This window comes from Bufo bufo, chromosome 7 (assembly GCF_905171765.1).
Source record: "Bufo bufo chromosome 7, aBufBuf1.1, whole genome shotgun sequence".
Classification (NCBI taxonomy): Eukaryota; Metazoa; Chordata; class Amphibia; order Anura; family Bufonidae; genus Bufo; species Bufo bufo.
The window spans coordinates 191373292-191378568 of record NC_053395.1 but is presented as its reverse complement, the minus strand read 5'-3'; the positions used below and the strand labels follow the sequence as shown (position 1 = coordinate 191378568).

General features: G+C 44.9%; 1 protein-coding gene across 2 annotated transcripts in view; it reads left to right on the top strand.

The window, feature by feature from the left end:
- Nucleotides 1-5277, top strand: part of XIRP2 (xin actin binding repeat containing 2) — a 359651-nt gene that overhangs the window by 156943 nt on the left and 197431 nt on the right. The gene's annotated exons all lie outside the window — the stretch shown is intronic.

The following is a 5277-nucleotide window of genomic DNA, read 5'->3' as shown; positions in this document are numbered from 1 at the left end:
AGGGTTTCCTCCGGGTACTTCTATTTCTTCCCACACTCCAAAGATATACTGATACGGAACGTATATTGTGAGCCCCACTGGAGACAGGTAGATTATAAAGTCTGCGGAATATGGTAGCGTTATATACAGCCAGGTCCATAAATATTGGGACATCGACACAATTCTAACATTTTTGGCTCTATACACCACCACAAAGGATTTGAAAAGAAACTAACGAGATGTGCTTTAACCACCTCAGCCCCTATGGCTTAAACACCCTGAAAGACCAGGCCACTTTTTACACTTCTGACCTACCCTACTTTCACCGTTTATTGCTCGGTCATGCAACTTACCACCCAAATGAATTTTACCTCCTTTTCTTCTCACTAATAGAGCTTTCATTTGGTGGTATTTCATTGCTGCTGAAATTTTTACTTTTTTTGTTATTAATCGAAATTTAACGATTTTTTTGCAAAAAAATGACATTTTTCACTTTCAGTTGTAAAATTTTGCAAAAAAAACGACATCCATATATAAATTTTGCTCTAAATTTATTGTTATACATGTCTTTGATTAAAAAAAAATGTTTGGGTAAAAAAAAAATGGTTTGGGTAAAAGATATAGCGTTTACAAACTATGGTACAAAAATGTGAATTTCCGCTTTTTGAAGCAGCTCTGACTTTCTGAGCACCTGTCATGTTTCCTGAGGTCCTACAATGGCCAGACAGTACAAACACCCCACAAATGACCCCATTTCGGAAAGTAGACACCCTAAGGTATTCGCTGATGGGCATAGTGAGTTCATAGAACTTTTTATTTTTTTGTCACAAGTTAGCGGAAAATGATGATTTTTTTTTTCTTACAAAGTCTCATATTCCACTAACTTGTGACAAAAAATAAAAAGTTCTATGAACTCACTATGCCCATCAGTGAATACCTTGGGGTGTCTTCTTTCCAAAATGGGGTCACTTGTGGGGTAGTTATACTGCCCTGGCATTCTAGGGGCCCAAATGTGTGGTAAGGAGTTTGAAATCAAATTCTGTAAAAAATGGCCAGTGAAATCCGAAAGGTGCTCTTTGGAATGTGGGCCCCTTTGCCCACCTAGGCTGCAAAAAAGTGTCACACATGTGGTATCTCCGTATTCAGGAGAAGTTGGGGAATGTGTTTTGGGGTGTAATTTTACATATACCCATGCTGGGTGAGATAAATATCTTGGTCAAATGCCAACTTTGTATAAAAAAATGGGAAAAGTTGTCTTTTGCCAAGATATTTCTCTCACCCAGCATGGGTATATGTAAAATGACACCCCAAAACACATTCCCCAACTTCTCCTGAATACGGAGATACCACATGTGTGACACTTTTTTGCAGCCTAGGTGGGCAAAGGGGCCCACATTCCAAAGAGCACCTTTCGGATTTCACTGGCCATTTTTTACAGAATTTGATTTCAAACTCCTTACCACACATTTGGGCCCCTAGAATGCCAGGGCAGTATAACTACCCCACAAGTGACCCCATTTTGGAAAGAAGACACCCCAAGGTATTCGCTGATGGGCATAGTGAGTTCATGGAAGTTTTTATTTTTTGTCATAAGTTAGTGGAATATGAGACTTTGTAAGAAAAAAAAAATCATCATTTTCCACTAACTTGTGACAAAAAATAAAAAATTCTATGAACTCGCTATGCCCATCAGCGAATACCTTGGGGTGTATTCTTTCCAAAATGGGGTCACTTGTGGGGTAGTTATACTGCACTGGCATTCTAGGGGCCCAAATGTGTGGTAAGTAGGTAAATGACCTGTGAAATCCGAAAGGTGCTCTTTGGAATGTGGGCCCCTTTGCCCACCTAGGCTGCAAAAAAGTGTCACACATGTGGTATCTCCGTATTCAGGAGAAGTTGGGGAATGTGTTTTGGGGTGTCATTTTACATATACCCATGCTGGGTGAGAGAAATATCTTGGCAAAAGACAACTTTTCCCATTTTTTTTATACAAAGTTGGCATTTGACCAAGATATTTATCTCACCCAGCATGGGTATATGTAAAATGACACCCCAAAACACATTCCCCAACTTCTCCTGAATACGGAGATACCACATGTGTGACACTTTTTTGCAGCCTAGGTGGGCAAAGGTGCCCAGATTCCTTTTAGGAGGGCATTTTTAGACATTTGGATACCAGACTTCTTCTCACGCTTTGGGGACCCTAAAATGCCAGGGCAGTATAAATACCCCACATATGACCCCATTTTGGAAAGAAGACACCCCAAGGTATTTAATGAGGGGCATGGCGAGTTCATAGAAAAAAAAAATTTTAGGCACAAGTTAGCGGAAATTGATTTTTTTGATTTTTTTCTCACAAAGGCTCCCTTTCCGCTAACTTGGGACAAAAATTTCAATCTTTCATGGACTCAATATTCCCCTCAGCGAATACCTTGGGGTGTCTTCTTTTCAAAATGGTGTTATTTGTGGGGTGTTTGTACTGCCCTGGCATTTGAGGGTCTCCGCAATCATTACATGTATGCCCAGCATTAGGAGTTTCTGCTATTCTCCTTATATTGAGCATACGGGTAATGAGATTTTTTTTTTCCATTCAGCCTCTGGGCTGAAAGAAAAAAATGAACGGCACAGATTTCTTCATTCGCATCGATCAATGTGGATGAAAAAATCTCTGCCAAAAAAAGAAAAAGGAGGGGAAAGGCGTCTGCCAGGACATAGGAGCTCCGCCCAACATCCATACCCACTTAGCTCGTATGCCCTGGCAAACCAGATTTCTCCATTCACATCAATCGATGTGGATGAATAAATCATTGCCGGGATTTTTTTTTTTATATATACAAAGTGTTTGCCAAAGTATATGAACACCGCCACCTCCTCAGCTCATATGCCTCGGCAAACGTATCTTTTACTGCAGAGGAGAAATCTCGTCTTGCAGCGCCGCATACACCGACTTGCGTGTAATCTGACAGCAGCGCAATGCTTCTGTCCGAATGCACATCAGTGCTGCAGCTAGTCGATCGGTTGGTCCACCTGGAAGGTAAAAAAAACAAAACAAAAAAGAAAAAACCAGGCCGCAACGCAATAAATTTATTAACTTTTGAACAGAACATATAAACTTTTTTTAACTTTTTTAACTGAACGTTAACTTTTTTACTTACCGGTATTTTTTTTTGTTTAGTTTTTTTTACCTTTATAGAACAAACCTCTCCTTCCCCATGGGACAATGTGCAAAGCGCAAATCGCCCAAAGATGTGGCGAAGTACGTTATGCACTTTATCCCAGGTGAAAGGAGAGGTTTGCAGCAGCTGTGAGTAAAAGGGCCCTAATAGCCCTGTGTGCCTGTCCTGTGAGATGCAATCCCTATGCTAGGTGTACCTGTGTGTGGTACTTCCGGAAACACTCTCCAAAGCATAGGGCAGGGTGGTCAGGACAGTCAGGACAGAAATAGCGGGTGTCACGCCTTATTCCACTCCTGCTACAGACACGACATCTTTTTCGGGGTGACGGTTGGGTTGAGGTACCAGGAACGACACTTGGGAAATGTCGCTCGTGTAGACGGCTAACTACACTGGTGGATGGGGCCACGGAACCTCCTGGGTAAAGGAGGTTCTCGATGATCTCTTCCTGGAATTTGAGGAAGGATCCTGTTCTCCTAGCCTTACTGTAGAGAACAAAACTATTATACAGCGCCAATTGAATTAAATATACAGACACCTTCTTATACCAGCGTCTGGTTCTGCGGGAAACTAAATACGGAGACAACATCTGGTCATTGAATTCCACCCCTCCCATGAGCGCATTATAGTCGTGGACTGAGAGGGGCTTTTTAATGACACGGGTTGCTCGCTCAATTTGTATTGTCGTGTCTGCGTGAATGGAGGAGAGCATGTAAACGTCACGCTTGTCTCTCCATTTCACCGCGAGCAGTTCTTCGTTACACAAGGCAGCCCTCTCCCCCCTTGCAAGACGGGTGGTAACGAGCCGTTGGGGGAAGCCCACGCGACTAGTTCGCGCGGTGCCACAGGCGCAAATCTGTTCTAGAAACAAATGCCTAAAGAGGGCCACACTTGTGTAGAAATTGTCCACATAAAGATGGTACCCCTTGCCGAATAAGGGTGACACCAAGTCCCAGACTGTCTTCCCACTGCTCCCCAGGTAGTCAGGGCAACCGACCGGCTCCAGGGTCTGATCTTTTCCCTCATAGATCCGAAATTTGTGGGTATAGCCTGTGGCCCTTTCACAGAGCTTATACAATTTGACCCCATACCGGGCACGCTTGCTTGGGATGTATTGTTTGAAACCAAGGCGCCCGGTAAAATGTATTAGGGACTCGTCTACGCAGATGTTTTGCTCAGGGGTATACAAATCTGCAAATTTCTGGTTGAAGTGGTCTATGAGGGGCCGAATTTTGTGGAGCCGGTCAAAAGCTGGGTGGCCTCTGGGACAGGAGGTGGTGTTGTCGCTAAAATGCAGGAAACGGAGGATGGCCTCAAATCGTGCCCTGGACATAGCAGCAGAGAACATGGGCATGTGATGAATCGGGTTCGTGGACCAATATGACCGCAATTCATGCTTTTTAGTTAGACCCATGTTGAGGAGAAGGCCCAAAAAAAATTTAAGTTCGGAAACTTGGACTGGTTTCCACCGGAAAGGCTGGGCATAAAAGCTTCCCGGGTTGGCGGATATAAATTGTGTGGCATACCGGTTTGTCTCTGCCACGACTAAGTCCAAGAGCTCCGCAGTCAAGAACAGCTCAAAAAATCCCAGGGCCGAACCGATTTGAGCCGTCTCAACCCGAACTCCAGACTGGGCGGTGAAAGGGGGAACTAATGGTGCGGCTGAAGTTGGTGACTGCCAATCAGGGTTTGCCAGCACCTCAGGGATTCTAGGGGCTCTACGGGCCTGTCTGTGCGGTGGCTGCGACGGGGTAACTACTGCACGTGCCACCGTACCAGCTTCAACTGCCCTTCTGGTGCTCGCCACGTCACCATGTTGTACGGCAGTGCTGGTACTAGGTCCAGGGAGGGCTGCGCTGCTGGTGTATGCCTCACCACGTGATCCGGCAGCGCCAGCCCCACTCTGCTGCTCTTGAAGCGGATCCTGCACAACCTGTGGTCTAGCGACACGGGGCCGGGTACGCCTGGTTCTATCAGGGACCTCCACCTCCTCGTCCGAACTTTGGGTCAGAGAGCCACTGCTTTCTACAGGTTCATATTCTGACTCGCTAGATTCGTCAGATGAGGGTTCCCATTGCTCATCCGACTGGGTCAGAATCCTGTAGGCCTCTTCAGAAGAATACCC